The sequence below is a fragment of the Pseudophryne corroboree genome, chromosome 4 (genome assembly GCF_028390025.1).
Source record: "Pseudophryne corroboree isolate aPseCor3 chromosome 4, aPseCor3.hap2, whole genome shotgun sequence".
Lineage (NCBI taxonomy): Eukaryota > Metazoa > Chordata > Amphibia > Anura > Myobatrachidae > Pseudophryne > Pseudophryne corroboree.
The window spans coordinates 277102710-277119890 of NC_086447.1; the positions used below are offsets into that span (position 1 = coordinate 277102710).

The window sequence follows — 17181 nt, forward strand, 5'->3', positions numbered from 1 at the left end:
GCCCTTTATACGACCCTATCTCTTTACCCTTGATATGAAATATTGTCTGTTCCATTTGGTGATTTACTGTGGGTTTGGGGAGTATAATAATTAATATTTAATTAGTTTAGGCTTGTTGAACTCTAGTGACACAACAGTGTACTGCTCTGTGAAAAGGAGCTAGAGCCTGACTCCCTGCCAGATCTAAGTGTTCTGGATGTCACCCAAGCAGAGATAGAGCTGTCCCTGGGGTCTGCACAGTATGCGTGCTTGCAGATAGCCAGAGAAGAATGGCTTCATAAGGATCCTGCCAATAACACATCACAGAATAAGTGTAGCATGCTGTATAAGCTGAATAGACTGATAGACTGATATAGCGTACTGCTTGTAAGCAGATGATTAGCAATACAGAGTAACATAACTCAATTGATGGTAATCTTCCAACTGAATAAAAACATCTAATCTATTATGATAGATATTATAGCTTTTATTATAATTAGTACTGTATAACAAAAACAATATTTAATGTGCACAGGTCACATACCATTCGGAGTTTAAAAATATAAATACAAGATATAATTTAATGTAAGTTTCTGTTAGTTGCTTTCTACAGCACTGCTGCTTACTTGCTAATGGTATTGGCATGGCGTTAAAACTAGAGAGAAGCTATCTGCAAGTTCGCCACTTCTTGGTTTCCCAAGGTTACCCTGGAGGGAGGCCCTCGCCCCCTACACCGTTCGAACGCCTCTGCGACGGCCCGTCACCCCCACTTCACTCTATCTCCTTGATATACAACCTGCTGCTGACTGACTCCAGCCCAGACCTCCCATCCTTTACTGAGGCATGGGACAAAAACCTTGGTCGAGAGCACGGGGGAGATGTTTGGGAGAAAATATTCAAACTGACCCACGCTTGCTCCCCCAGCACACTGGTGGTAGAGACCCAGTACAAATTGATTTCTCGTGGTATAGATGCCCTGACATTCTTTCTAAAATGGGTCTTGGGCTACCCGACACCTGTTGGCGCTGCTCTTCTGGACCAGGGAACCCGCTCCATATCTGGTGGTCGTGCCCCTTAGTCCAACCCTACTGGAAGGAGATACTTTCACTTGCTGCTGAAATTACGGGGGAAGTGGTACCGACGGATCCTCTGTTTTGGCTGTTCCACTACTCGTCCAGACCCGTCTCGAGCTATAAACACTCCCTGTTATGCCATCTTAACAATGCTGCCAAAGCGGTGATACCTGTCCGTTGGCGATCCTCCTCCCCTCCAACTGTTAGAGATTGGTTGACTAGAGTTGACCTATACATGGACTTAGATGATATAATGACGTCCGCTGAGGGGGGCTACTTACCCTTCAGGGATACGTGGGCCCGATGGCTACTTTTTAAGGATTCCCCAACCTATAGGTCCATCCTCGCTTCCAGTCCTTCCACGTCCTCTTAGATGCTTCTCCGCCTCAATGTACTGCCTTCCATTCTGTGGCAAGCGGGGGGCTCGCGCTTTGGACCGGGTGATTCTGATTCTGATGCTTCCTCTTATCTATCCCCCTTTTTCTTTTTCTTCTCTGCCTCTCTCTCTATTCTTTCTTTCCTCTTCTTCTTTATTTAGGTTTTTAGTTTTTAGTTTTATACTAATACGGTTAATATGAGGTGTCTGTTATCGAACTATATTTATCCGAGTGCTGGGCTGTTGTATACCATTGATATAGGATTTGCTGTTAATGGCCTCGGGAGCCAAACAGGCCTCCAGTTGTACTACGACACTACTCCCTATTACGACTGTCTGTATGTTAACCATTTGTAACTGCTTTTGTTTTTTCAATAAACACATTTTGCACTAAAACTAGAGAGAGAGTATACAGGGTTTAGATGCTTGTTGCTTTTCCACCATTCATGTTGCAGTTCAGTATGCATATTGGCTGTAGAAAATGGTCAGTATATCTATTTTTGTGAGGAGCAAAGTATTATCCCAGCCAGTGCCGTAACTAGGCATTTTAGCGCTGTGTGCAAGGAACGGCATTTGTGCCCCCCACCCTCTTATGTAAAATACGGGCAGTGCGTGTGCAAAAAATTAGGGGCGTTGCTTCATGGGAAGGGGTGTGGCTACAAAATAATACCAATTCATACTACAGTGCGCAGTAGTCTCCATTATTCAAGTTACGCCGCACAGTAGCGCCACTACACCAGGTAGAGCCCCTTTTACACATTACGGCAGACAGTCCCCCTTTTACACATTATAGCAGACAGCGTCCCCTTTTTTACATATTATGGCAGACAGCGTTCCCCTTTTTACACATTACGGCAGACAGCGTCCCCTTTTTACACATTACGGCAGACAGCGTCCCCCTTTTTACACATTACAGCAGACAGCGCCCCCTTTTTACATATTACGGCAGACAGCGTCCCACTTTTTACACATTATGGCAGACAGCATCCCCTTTTACACATGATGGCAGACAGCATCCCCTTTTTACACATTACGGCAGACAGCGTCCCCCTTTTTACACATTGCGGCAGACAGCATCCCCCTTTTTACATATTGCGGCAGACAGAGTCCCCTTTTTTTACACATTACGGCAGACAGTCCCCCTTTTTACACATTACGGCAGACAGTGTCCCCCTTTTTACACATTATGGCTGGCAGCATCCCCCTTTTTACACATTATGGCAGACAGCGTCCCCCTTTTTACACATTACGGCAGACAGCATCCCCCGTTTTACACATTACGGCAGACAGAATAGATAGATAGAGACAGACAGACAGATAGATAGATAGATAGATAGATAGATAGATAGATAGATAGATAGTTAGATAGATAGATAGATAGTAACCTAGTAACATAGTATCTGAGGTTGAAAAAAGACAATTGTCCATCGAGTTCAACCTATTTGTGGTCTCCTATGCATGATGATTTGACTAAACTTTCTGACTGATGCTGCTGTCAGCCGTTGCATTTTATCCCTATTTATAGTAACTATAATGCATGACTATGCACCATACCCCTGGATATCCTTATCCATTAGGAATTTATCTAACCCATTCTTAAAGGTGTTGACAGATTCCGCCATTACAACTCCCTCAGGCAGGGAATTCCAAACACGTATTGTTCTTACCGTGAAAAAGCCTTTACGCCGTATTGTGCGGAATCTCCTCTCTTCTAACCTGAGCGAGTGTCCACAAGTCCTCTGTGTTGATCTAACCAAAAACAGGTCCTGCGCAAGCTCTGTGTATTGTCCCCTTATATATTTGTAGCTGTTGATCATATCCCCTCTTAGTCTCCGCTTTTCCAATGTAAACATGCCTAGTCTTTCAAGCCTTTCCTTGTATTCCATCGTCTCCATGCCCTTAATTAGTTTGGTCGCCCTCCTCTGTACCTTTTCAAGCTCCAGGATATCCTTTTTGTAGTACGGTGCCCAGAATTGTACACAGTATTCAAGGTGTGGCCTCACTAGTGATTTATATAACGGGAGTATAATACTCTCATCCTAGCATCAATACCCCGTTTTATGCATGCTAATATCTTATAAGCCTTCTTTGCTGCAGTCCTACTTTGGGTACTACTGCTTAGTTTGCTATCTATGAGGACACCTAAGTCCTTTTCCAGTACAGAATCCCCTAATTTTACCCCATTTAGTAGGTAGGTGTAATTTTTGTTCTTGTTACCACAGTGCATTACCTTACACTTGTCTGTGTTGAAGCGCATTCTCCATTTGGCTGCCCATGCTTCTAATTTAACTAAGTCGTTCTGAAGAGACTCGGCATCCTCCTCTATAGCCTTACACAATTTGGTATCATCTGCAAAAATTGACACCATGCTCTCTAGACCTTCTGTTAGGTCGTTAATGAAAATATTGAACAATAGCGGTCCTAATACTGAGCCTTGCGGCACACCACTTAGCACTTCAGTCCAAGTTGAAAAAGATCCATTAACCACAACGCGCTGCTCCCTATTATCTAACCAGTTTTTGACCCAAGTGCATATTGTGCTTCCTAGCCCTGATTCTTGTAGCTTGTAGATAAGTCTCATGTGTGGTACAGTATCGAACGCTTTGGCAAAGTCTAAAAAGATTACATCCACGTCTTTACCCTGATCTAGGTTTGCGCTTACTGTTTCATAAAAGCCAAGTAAGTTGGTTTGACAGGATCTGTCCTTCATAAACCCATGTTGATTCCTTTTAATTACCTTATTGACTTCAAGGAACTTCTGAATACTATCTCTTAGAATACCTTCCAATACTTTCCCCACTATAGATGTAAGACTAACTTGTCTATAATTACCTGGTTCAGCTTTACTTCCCTTTTTGAATATAGGCACTACTTCCGCTATACGCCAGTCTTTGGGAACCATACCTGATATAACTGAATCCTTAAAGATCAAAGATAGCGATTTTGCCAGTTCAGAGTGAAGCTCCATTAGAACCCTTGGGTGAATACCATCGGGCCCTGGTGATTTATTAATCTTTAAATGTTTTAATCGGTCACAGACTACATCCTCGCTTAAATAAGTACCTATCAGTGGGATATTCTCATTATTGAGATTGTGTGTCAGTCCCTGAATTGGGTCCTCTCTAGTGAATACTGTTGAAAAAAACTCATTTAGTGTGTCCGCTATGTCATTATCATTTTTGCTTAAGACTCCCAACTTGTCTTTTAAAGGGCCTATACTCTCCTTCTTTAATCTCTTGCTATTAATGTATTTAAAGAGTTTTTTGGGATTCGCTTTGCTTTCCTTTGCTACTAGTTTTTCTAGTTCCTACTTTAGCCGCTCTTATTTCCTTTTTGCAAATTTTGTTACATTCCTTATAGTGCTGAAATTACTCTGCTTCCCCGTCAGATTTGTATTTTTTAATGCTCGCCTTTTCTTGCCCATAAGTTCCTTAATCTTTTTGTTAAGCCACATCGGTTTATGATTTTTATTCCGTTTTTTGCTGCTCATAGGAATAAATTTGAGTGTATTTTTAGCTAGCAGGAATTTTAGTACCTCCCATTTCTCCGTAGTATTTTTTCCTAAAAACAAACCTTCCCATTCAATATCCCTGAAAAATACCCTCATCTTTTCAAAATTTGCTTTGCTAAAGTTTAGAGTCCTAGTTGAGCCAGTATAGGGCTGTTTATGGAAACTGATATTGAATATGACCATATTGTGGTCGCTGTTTCCTATGGGTTCCCCTACTATAATACCTGATACCAAATCCCCATTGTTTGTTAATACCAGGTCTAAGATTGCGTTGTACCTAGTTGGTTCCTCAATTAGTTGGACTAAGTAGTTATCATTAAGTGTGTTTAAAAACATATTGCCCCTAGCAGTATCACATGAATCGTTTTTTCCAGTTTATCTCTGGATAGTTAAAATCTCCCATCACTACTATGTCTCCTACTCCTGCTGCTCTTTCAATTTGCTTTAGTAACAATACAGATACTTACCATCTCCCCGCTGGCTCAAGCAGTCAGGCTCCTCGGTGCTGGCAGATCCCAGGCAGTGGAGAAGGACGAGGAGGAGGGAGGGGGACTGGAGCCACAGCAGCGCCATGTAATTGGTAGAGGCGCCACTGCATCTCCCTCTGCTTCCGCATTGGCTGCCCGCCGCCTCTGTGAATGCTGGGATGAGGGAAGCGCATCCCAGCATTCACAGCAGCGCTGGCCAGCCAATGCGGAAGGAGAGGGACTGCTGCAGCGGCGCCGTTACTAATTACATACCGCTGCTGTGGCTCCAGTCCCCCTCCCTCCTCCTCCTCCGGGTCCTCCCCCCACGCTGCTCCTCTCCTCTTCTCCTCCGACGGTGCACACAGCACAGGCGGTCAATTTGACTCATTACAAGCTACTGACATAGTTGCTGGCCGTGCGCCCTCAGGCGACTGCGCTGTGTGCCAGGCACACACGTAGTTACGGCTCTGATCCCAGCAGTACCACTGGCTGGCAGCAAGGGAACATTCTCCCATTCTTCCATCACTTATTTAGCCATTGGGATGTCTTTTCTGGAAAATGACACTGTTTTTTTACATTAATTATTATTTCCAAAATATACGGTAGAGTCACATTATTATGACCACCTTCTACATTTGACGTCAGCAGTGCGTAGTCCATGAAGTACGTCACGTGATGTGCACTGGCTTGGTGGGTATATAAGGTGTGCGATAGACTGTCTGCACACCTCAGCACTCTTTGCTGTCATGGGTAAACGGGGCGATTTATCTGAGTTGCAAAAGGGGCTTTCTGGCCAAGGGTGGCAGTATTTATAAAACAGCGCAGTTTGTGAACTGTTTGCACACTGCTGTGGTGAAGGTGTATCGTGACTGGACAAATGGTACCATTGTGAATAACCAACACGGAAACTGCCGAGCACCATGTGTCATTGATGTGAGAGGTGAACGTCGGCTACGAAGGTGCGTGAGGGCCAACCGACATGCTACAGTGGAGCAGCTCACCATTACAATGGACCAGGGGGCTACCAGACGTGTGTCTAAAATGACAGTTCAGTCAGCCTAGCTGCTGTCCATGATTCACATGGTGGTTACTCTGGCCGTCATAATAATGTAACTCAACCATGTACAGTATATATATATATAGTAAGAGAATTAATTTGTGTTTATTATGGAAAACAGTGTGTGGCTACAAACACGGTGTTCTCCACGGTATCCGGACTCTAGGTCGACACTGTCTAGGTTGACACACAATAAGTTGACAACTCTTGGTCGACATTGAGTAGGTTGACACAGGAAATAGGTTGACACGGCCATTAGGACAACATGGAAAAAGGTCGACATGAGTTTTTCACATTTTGTTTAATTTTTTGAACTTTTTCATACTTTACGATCCACATGGACTACAATTTGGAATGGTAACGTGTGCCGAGCGCAGCGGGGCACCTTGCCCGAAGCATGACAAGCGAAGCGAGCCATGCAAGGGTACACGGTGCACTAATTGGGGTTCCCTGTCACTTTACAAAGAAAACGACACTAAAAAAACATAAAAAACTCATGTCAACCTTTCCATGTCGACCTTGTTCATGTCGGCCTAATGACCGTGTCAACCTATTTCCTGTGTCGACATTGTCACTGTCAACCAATAGGTGTCAACCTAGTGTGTGTCGACCTAGACACTGTCAACCCTGAGTCCCATACCCATCCTCCACCTACAGAAAATAACACTACTCAACACATTTGAAACAATTCTCTGCATGTGAATGTTTTTTGCCTAGTTTGGAGATGCTGAAATCAGAGGAAAAATCAGATTTTCTCTATCATGTCACATTTATAAGATACAGTACACACAAATAACAAAAGCGGTAATAGCTATATCTGAAAAAAGTTTAAGATAAGTAAAAAGTTCAATTAATCTCTATAGACTTTAAATATTCTCATTGTATTTGAAAGCAATAAAACTTCAGAAATGCTTAAAATCTGCAAAAACTAAATTTCAGAAACTCTTAATTCAAAATAGCCGTAATGTAATTGTTAATAAAAGATAAAATGTAATTATGTAAAGTGACTTTGCTGTAGGGAAATAGGATGTTGATGCTTTCCGTTTGTACAGTGTCTCATTGGTCTCTCTAACAAGGAACCAGCAGTAGCCCCACCATCATTGCAGGGTCCCAGCGTACTTGGTAACGATGCTCCATTGTCATAAATAGATGTCTAGATGGAAAAGTATAAAGTGAATTTTAAGTGTCATTCAACAACCCACATTCTTGTAGATGTCCAATAGTTCATTCACGATGGACTCATAGTTGGCCTCTTTTCTGTTCCCTAAGAATCCACGCACAGCAGCTTTGAAGTAGGACCAAGCAGCAGACTCAATTTCTGTAAATTTATCGTTAAATATTTAATCTGTAAGCAATTTCCTTATTTGGGGGTCAACAAATATGCCTTCTTTTAGCTTTGTTTCACTTAACTTTGGAATCTTTTCCTTCATATACAGTAACTGAAAGCCTTGCTTTCTTTACCAAGGACTTTCACAAAATTCTTCGTTAGACCCAATTTAATATGAAAAGGAGGTAAAATGATTTTTTGGCTCAACCAATGGAGTGTACTTAACCACATATGATAGGACCTGGTGATAAAGGATCTGGGGGCAGATGTATTAAGTCTGGAGAAGTGATAAGTGCAAGGTGATAATGCACCAGCCAATCAGCTTCAATATGCAAATTTACATATTGGAGCTGATTGGTTGGTGCGTTATCACCTTGCACTTATCACTGCTTTATCAATTCTCCAGGCTTACTACATCTGCTCCAGTGTTCTTATATGCCATGATAGAGGCAACTAATAGGCTCGTCTAACAGCCTGATTTAAGCAAATCCTACGTGACGTGCGTTGGGGATATATAAGACCTAATTGTGGTTTAAAAAAAACAAATGAACCCTTTGGACCTAAATGCAGGAGCCCTTAAGAAGAAAAACAAGTAGATATAAAGTTATGTCGATGGCACACCCACATGTAGAATCAATGTATGGACCTTGCACAATCACAAGACGAGCACCACCCAGTAACGATGTTAATTAAACCCTGGAGGTAGACTACTTAAGGTGCGTACACACGGTGAGATTTTTTCTTACGATTTTGACTATCGCAAGCACAGTCATGATATGCTTGCGATACCGACCTAGACCCTATCGCACAGTGAGAATCGGGGTTAGCCTGAATCTCACCGTGTGTATGCACCTTTAGGTCTCTGCATGAGAAAGTAATACACACTATAGGAAAGTCACAGCACGTATTATACACTGCATTATTAGATAAAGGCCATGGGCCTAAACTCACAAATAATATCGCAGTCCCTTCTGTTAGCAGACAGTACAAAGCAGAAATACCCTGCTGGCTAATCCTTACTACACACACATGGTATTTACATCCAGCATTTAATCAGACTGCGCTGCCCAGGAAGCCCGGCCTGCAAAAATGGTTTGGATGAAGGACAGAGTGTCCGGAAGCTACTGGAGTTTGCAGCCCTGATACGTAATGGCATACGCAAATAACTGCACCGCACTACAGCTGTACAGAAGCACAAGTCTGAAAGTGGTCACAGCCAAACTCTACCAGCCCCTCTCTAACCAATGGGAGTGACTGACAGCTTGGCAGGACTGCTCTGCAGAAACAAAGTGTATGGATGAATAAGCGAAGCAACCCATGGTGGTGGTGTACAGTGCAGGGGTGAGGTAGGGCGCCCCCGGGTGAAGGTGTACAGTACAGGGAAGAGACAGAGCACCCCCAGGTGGCAGTGTACAGTGCAGTAGTGAGACCGAGCACCCCCGGGTGGCTGTGTACAGTGCAGGGGTGAGGCAGTGCGCCCCCGGGTGGCGGTTTACAGTACAGGGTTGAGGCAGACAGCCCCCAGGTGGCAGTGTGCAGTACACGGGTGAGGCAGAGCACCCCGGGTGGCGGTGTACAGTAAAGGGGTGAGGCAGAGTGCCCCCAGGTGGCGGCGTACAGTACATGGGTAAGGCAGCGCGCCGCAGGTGGGTGTGCACAGTACAGGGGTGATTCAGGGCGCCCCCGGGTTGAGCTGTACAGTACAGGGATGAGGTTGAGCGCCCCTGGGTGGCAGTGTACTGTACAGGGGTGAGGTAAGGCGCCCCTGGTGGGGGTGTACAGTGCAGGGGTGAGTGCCACCGGGTTGCAGTGTACAGTACAGGGGTGAGGTAAAGCACCCCGGGTGGATGTACAGTACAGGGGAGAGGCTGGGCGCCCCCGGGTGGCGGTGTACAGTACAGGGGTGAGGTTGAGTGCCCTTGGGTGGTGGTGTACAGGACAGGGGTGAGGCTGGGTGCCCCTGGGTGGCGGTGTACAGTACAGGGGTGAGGGAGACCACCCCCGCGTGGCGGTGTACAAAATGGTTCGGATGAAGGAGAGAGTGTCCGGAAGCTACTGGAGTTTGCAGCCCTGATACGTAATGGCATACGTATATAACTGCACCGCATTACGGGGGTAATTCTGAGTTGATCGCAGCAGGAACTTTGTTAGCAGTTGGGCAAAACCATGTGCACTGCAGGGGGAGCAGATATAACATTTGCAGAGAGAGTTAGATTTGGGTGGGTTATTTTGTTTCTGTGCAGGGTAAATACTGGCTGCTTTATTTTTACACTGCAATTTAGATTGCAGATTGAACACACCACACCCAAATCTAACTCGCTCTGCACATGTTATATCTGTCCCCCCTGCAGTGCACATGGGTTTGCCCAACTGCTAACAAAGTTCCTGTTGCGATCAACTCAGAATTACCCCCTACAGCTGTACAGAAGCACAAGTCTAAATGTGGTCACAGCCAAACTCTACCAGCTCCTCTCTAACCAATGGGAGTGACTGACAGCTTGGCACAACTGCTCTGCATCAACAAAGTGTACGGATGAATAACCGAAACAACCCCTGGTGGTGGTGTACAGTGCAGGGGTGAGGCAGGGCGCCCCCGGGTGAAGGTGTACAGTACAGGGAAGAGACAGAGCGCCCCCGGGTGGCAGTGTACAGTGCAGTAGTGAGACAGAGCACCCCCGGGTGGCTGTGCACAGTGCAGGGGTGAGGCAGAGCACCCCCGGGTGGCGGTGTACAGTGCAGGGTGAGGCAGACAGTCCCCAGGTGGCGGTGTGCAGTACAGGGGTGAGGCAGAGCATCCCCGGGTGGCGGTGTACAGTAAAGAGGTGAGGCAGAGTGCCCCCAGGTGGCGGTGTACAGTACATGGGTAAGGCAGCGCGCCCCGGGTGGGTGTGCACAGTACAGGGGTGATGCAGGGTGCCCCTGGGTTGCACTGTACAGTACAGGGGTGAGGCAGGGAGTCCCCGAGTGGAGGTGTACAGTACAGGGATGAGGCAGAGCACCCCCGGGTGGCAGTGTACAGTACAGAGGTGAGACAGGGCCCCTTCGGGTGGTGATGTACAGTACAGGGGTGAGGGAGAGCGCCCCCGGGTGGCGGTGTACAGTACAGGGGTGAGGCAGAGTGCCCCCGAGAACAGAGCATCCCGGGTGGTGGTGTACAGTACAGGGGTGAGGGAGAGCTCCCCCGGGTGGCGCGGTACAGTACAGGGGTGAGGGAGAGCTCCCCCGGGTGGCGGAGTACAATACAGGGGCGAGGCAGAGTGCCCCCGTGAACAGAGCATCCCGGGTGGTGGTGTACAGTACAGGGGTGAGGGAGAGCTCCCCCGGGTGGCGAGGTACAATACAGGGGCCGGGGAGAGCGCCCCTGGTGGTGGTGCACAGTACAAGGGTGAGGGCGGTGTACAGTACAGGGATGAGGTTGAGCGCCCCCGGGTGGCAGTGTACAGCACACAGGTGAAGTAGAGTGCTCCCGGGTGGCGGTGTACAGTACAGGGATGAGGCAGGGCGTCCCCAGATGATTATGTACAGTACAGGGGCAAGGTAGAGCGCATCCGGGTGGCAGTGTACAGTGCAGGGGTGAGGCAGAACACCCCCGGGTAGTGGTGTAAAGTACAGAGGTGAGGCAGAGCGCCCTCGAGTGGTAGTCTACAGTATAGGGGTGAGGCAGAGTGCCTCTGGGTGGAGGTGTACAGTACAGGGGTGAGGAGGAGTGCCCCCAGGTTGTGGAGTACAGTACAGGGGTGAGGAAGAGTGCCCCCAGGTGGCTGTGTATAGTACAGGGGTAAGGCAGGGTGCCCTTGGGTGGCAGTGTACAGTACAGGAGTGAGGAGGAGTGCCCCCAGGTTGTGGAGTATAGTACAGGGGTGAGGAAGAGTGCCCCCAGGTGGCGGTGTACAGTACAGGGGTGAGGTTGGGCGCCCTTGGGTGGCAGTGTACAGTACAGGGGTGAGGTAAGGCGCCCCCAGGTGGGGGTGTACAGGGCAGGGGTGAGGCAGAGCGCCCCCGGGTTGCAGTGTACAGTACAGGGGTGAGGTAGAGCGCCCTCGGATTGCAGTGTACAGTACAGGGGTGAGGTAGAGCACCCCGGGTAGATGTACAGTACAGGGGTGAGGCTGGGTGCCCCCGGGTGGCGGTGTACAGTACAGGGGTGAGGTTGAGTGGCCTCGGGTGGTGGTGTACAGGACAGGGGTGAGGCTGGGTGCCCCTGGGTGGTGGTGTACAGTACAGGGGTGAGGGAGACCACCCCCGCGTGGCGGTGTACAGTACAGGAACGAGGGAGAGCGTCCCCGAGTGGCGGTGTACAGTACAGGGATGGAGGAGACAGCCATGCCAGGTAGGGGGTGGGGTTTTGTGACAGAGCACCCCCGGGTTGCAGTGTACAATACAGGGGTGAGGCAGAGTGCCCCTGGGTTGCAGTGTACAGTACAGGGGTGAGGTAGAGCGCCCCGGGTGGATGTACAGTACAGGGGTGAGGCTAGGTGTCCCCGGGTGGCGGTGTACAGTACAGGGGTGAGGCTGAGTGCCCTCGGGTGGTGGTGTACAGGACGGGGTGAGGCTGGGTGCCCCTGGGTGGCAGTGTACAGTACAGGGGTGAGGGAGACCACCCCCGCATGGCGGTGTACAGTACAGGGGTGAGGGAGAGCGCCCCCTGGGTGACAGTGTACAGTGCAGGGATGGAGGAGACAGCCATGCTGGGCAGGGGGTGGGGTTTTGTGGCTCCGCCCAGCAGAGGGTGAGTCTGTCCCGGACATACGTACTGCCATGCTGTATATCAGCAGATACCTCAGATAACTGCCTGTCCGGGTGTATGAGGGGCCCCAGAGCCGGTGGTCACCTTTCTGGCCACCCGGCCAAGCCGCACATTGCCCAGCTTGAAGTCAGTCATGGCGGGAAGGCAGACACCATTCCTGTCCCCCGCCTCGTTAGCCTGGGACCCTTCCTCTCCCATCCTGGCGGATCTTCCTCAGGCGTCACGTGGCCTCTTCCCATACAGACATAGAGGAGCAGATATAGGTTTACTTTAGGCACATACAGACATAGAGGAACACACAAGCTCCAAATTCTAACTTGCCACTGGAATGACTTTACACCCCTGCATGCCACCCCACAGCACAGAACACATCAGTCACACCACCACAGCAGAAAAAATTAGTCACACCCCCACAGCACTAGTCACACCATCACAGCTCTGGTCACACCCCCGCAGAAATGGTCACACCACTGTGGTGGCACACAATAGGCCCTTCAGCAATTTCAGCTCCAGGCCCATATGGTCCTTCCCTTTTATAATACACATATAAATAGCAATATATACCTGCATTTTTAGTAATTTGTTATGTTTGGATATGCTGAATCCTTGCTCAGTGTAAGCACAGAGGAGCCTGCTCCTACAGGGAATTATATATTGCATGCAGGGCCGGTTCTAGACTTTGTGGTGCCCAGGGCAAAAATTTCCTTTGGCGCCCCCGCCAATTCACAATAGGTACAGTGTGCAAAAATATAGGGGTGCGGCTTAATGGGGAAGGGGCGTCTCCTCAAAATAGTACCAATTCACATTACACTGCACAGTAGTGTCCATCAGTAACATTAAACCCCAGAGTAGTACCATTTATACACATTATGCCATGTTAGAGCCCCTTACACACATTACACCACAGTAGAGCAGAGCCACTTATACATTTTACGCCAGGTAGAGAGCCCCTTATACATTTTACACCAGGTAGAGCCCTTTTTAAACAAGTTACGCCAGGTAGAGACCCTTTTTTTACACGTTAAGCCAGATAGAGCACCTTTTATACACGTTATGCCAGGTAGAGCCCCTTACACACGTTACAGCAGGTAGAGCACCTTTTATGCACGTTACGCCAAGTAGAGTCCCTTATAGAGGATACCCCAGGTAGAGCCCCTTTTATACACTTTACACCAGGTAGAGCCTTTCATACACATTACGCTAGGTAGAGCCCCTTATTCATGTTACACCAGGTAGAGCCCCTTTTTTTTTACACATTTCAACAGGCAAGGAGCCCCTTTTATACATGTAGGGGGAGCAAGGAGAAAAGTGGAAAAGATTGGAGATATCAGGAGGTTAAGGAGACAGTGGGGTTCACCAGGCTAAAACCTCCGGCCACAGGGAAACAGCAGGAAAGGATCTATGCACAGCTACTGCTGGCTCAGTGTCACAGGGGAGACCCTGGGATCACAGAGAGCTGCCGGCAGTAGTATCGCAACCATAGGGGCAACCGTAGAATGAACCACTGCACGGTGGAGCAGTACATACGCCGGCGGGTGTCACCACGGGAGTCAATCCATTAAAGACAAAGGAGCCGTGCCAGAAGATGTGTCCAGGCACCACTGGGGGCTGCAGGTGATGAGAGACCGGTGCTCAACTGGGGAATGAAGGCGGCAGGCTCTGGGTGGGAGCTCCTGTTAGGAGAGGTACAGAGAGAGATGTGAAAACCCGGTCACATCGGTAAGGTGGGTCAGACGGCGGGAGACAGCCTCCTCATGCCTCTTAGGCAGGCGGAGGCAGAGAGAAGCCAGCCTCCTTTATAATCAGGCAGCTGCAGCTGCCTGTACTTAGATGCTGAACAAGGTGGGCGGGTGGAGGCGGAGGGCAGCAGGCGGGCACAGTCAAATTAGATGGTGCTGGCGGGGTGACTGCGGCCATGCTCTCAGGCCACAGCTCCCCGGGCAGACGACCTTCTAGCCTGTCCCTAAAACCGCCACTGATTGCATGCATTTTACATTACACTGCTGTTAAGCATTAAGTGGATGGTTTTCATCTATGGGCATCCATAGCCTTTGTTACCTTTGTTACCTTCTGGTGTGTCAGTGTGACATTATATGGTCTTCACAACTGAACTTTTTGTGTATTAGTTTATGCCATGCAACCTTTTTCATTGTAAATTAGAAATATTTGGTAAATGATGTGCAAAATACAAAACACAATTTAAAGAAAGTTCTTATCTTCAAATGTAAATGATTGTAATGTATGTGAGAGTGCACTTGCCTGGCTATGGGAGCGTGAGCATGCATAGAATGATGTGGGAGTGTCAGTCTGTGGGTCTGGCTTGGGATAGGGTGAAAATCTTTGGGTCTGGCTGTGCTAGAGTGTGAATCTGCTGGTTAATTTTGTTATTTCTAATAATATTTTTGTAGTCACTTATACATATGTTTATCAGTATAAATAATGTTGTTTTTTATTGATTGATTTCATCTCTATAGTTATTTTAACAGGGTTATATGAGTGAAACTGACCTTATTTGAAATGCAATTTTTTTTCTACTTTATATGCTATGCTAGGTGGCTCCTATAATGGCTGACCACTCCTCTCTGGCCAGGTGTTCACACCCCTTCCAGCAAATGACCACACCCCTTAGTGGGCTTTTGTGATTGCATTTCCCTGGTGGGCCCTTCATGCCTCAGTCCGACACTGGCCCCCTGTAGTTATGCCCCCAGTAGCTGTGCCCCCAGTAGATTTGCACCCTGTAGCTGTGCCCCCAGTAGATTTGCCCCAGTAGTTTTGCCTCCTGTATTTGTGCCCTATAGTTATGACCTCTAGCGTCTGACAGTGGCGCTGGCTGCAGCGGGCGCCCACACAGCCAACGGCGTCTGCTGCAGCCGGGGAGCGGGGTGCGGGTAGGTGGCGGGAGCCTGTGGGGTGAACTGCAGCCACGCTCGCAGGCCGCAGCGCCCCGGGCGCAGGCACTACTTGCCCGCGCCAATAACCGCTCCTAATAGTACCTCTACTGTTGTCCTCCTGGGCATCTGCATCAGTATGGGTCTGCTCAACATGATGTAGCATGGGCCATCGGACTTCATCTTGTTCATGCAATATCCAGCCATCCTGGTGAGAAAACACAGATCACAAATGAAGAACATCCCTGGTCTGATGCAATTCCTATAGAAGGAGGTGAGATGCGCCAATTTAGGGAAGATGCTTCCATTAGTGGGAACATGACCGTTATACACACCCCAATAGGTGTCACTGACTGTGGACCAGAGGTGGGAAAGAGAGAAGCCCTTGTTTTGGTTCTCTTGAAAATTACAAAATGCTACATTTGTTTCATCATACAGTATGCAAAGTGTTGCCATGGGGACCGGGGCCCCTAGACTCATTAATAACACAAGAGCAACACTGACAGCTGGGAACTTTGCTGCAGAATTGCATTGTGCCTCTTCATGCCTCATCCTCACTGTCACAGGCAGGAGGAAAATCTGCTCCCAGACGTCACATAGAGCTTGTGTTTTATAGCACGTGACACTTGTCTATCTCACATGAAACCCTGCAGATAGGTTGATTGCAGAGGCGTCGGAACTGGGGGGACAGCAAGCACCCCCCAAACATAGAGAGGCGCCGATCACGATACAGGAGAAGCGGAGGAGCGATGTGCGGTCACGTGCAGTGAGCGTCCCAGGTCCGGTGCGGCCCCTCCCCCGTCATTATTAGGCTTTTTTTTTTAATTGTTATTGCTGCCGCTGCGCTGCTAGTCACACGGCAGCAGCGGCAGCAGCATGACTGCAGCCAGAGGAGCTCCGCCTCCTTGAGCTCTGCTCTGTGAGGTGCGTTCTATCCGGCCATCAGCATGAGGGAGGAGGATCTCTCCCGGCGCGATTGATGCAGGCTGCGGATCTACAGAGCCCAGAGCCAGAAAGGTGAGCTATCCCCCCATCACCCTCACCATGTCACCCGCTATCCCCCCGTCACCCTCACCATGTCACCCACTATCCACCTGTCACCCTCACCATGTCACCCTCTATCCCCCTGTCATCCTCACCATGTCCCCCGCTATCCCCTGTCACTCTCACCATGTCACCCACTATCCCCCCGTCACCCTCACCATGTCACCCACTATCCACCTGTCACCCTTACCATGTCACCCGCTATCCCCCTGTCACCCTCACTATGTCACCCGCTATCCCCTGTCACTCTCACCATGTCACCCACTATCCCCCCGTCACCCTCACCATGTCACCCACTATCCACCTGTCACCCTTACCATGTCACCCGCTATCCCCCTGTCACCCTCACCATGTCACCCTCTATCCCCTTGTCATCCTCACCATGTCACACACTATCCATCCGTCACCCTCACCATGTCACCCGCTATCCCCCTGTCACCCTCACCATGTCACCCGCTATCCCCCCGTCACCCTCACCATGTCACCCGCTATCCACCCGTCACCCTCACCATGTCACCCACTATCCACCCGTCACCCTCACCATGTCACCCGCTATCCCCCCATCACCCTCACCATGTCACCCACTATCCCCCTGTCACCCTCACCATGTCACCCGCTATCCACCTGTCACCCTAACCATGTCACCCGCTATCCCCCTGTCACCCTCACCATGTCACACACTATTCATCCGTCACCCTCACCATGTCACCCG

At 48.8% G+C, this 17181-nt stretch overlaps 1 long non-coding RNA gene across 3 annotated transcripts in view; it reads right to left on the minus strand.

Moving 5' to 3' along the window:
- The window catches only part of LOC134911336 (uncharacterized), a 28188-nt gene extending 11974 nt beyond the window's left edge, over window positions 1-16214 (minus strand). Inside the window, exons 1-3 of one of the 3 annotated variants that reach the window (XR_010176491.1) lie at window positions 16065-16214; window positions 15531-15633; window positions 7413-7616 (exon numbers count right to left, since the gene is read on the minus strand). This is a non-coding gene — a long non-coding RNA (uncharacterized LOC134911336). The other 2 variants (XR_010176490.1, XR_010176492.1) reach the window with 2 other exon arrangements.
- Window positions 16215-17181: the final 967 nt, after the last annotated feature.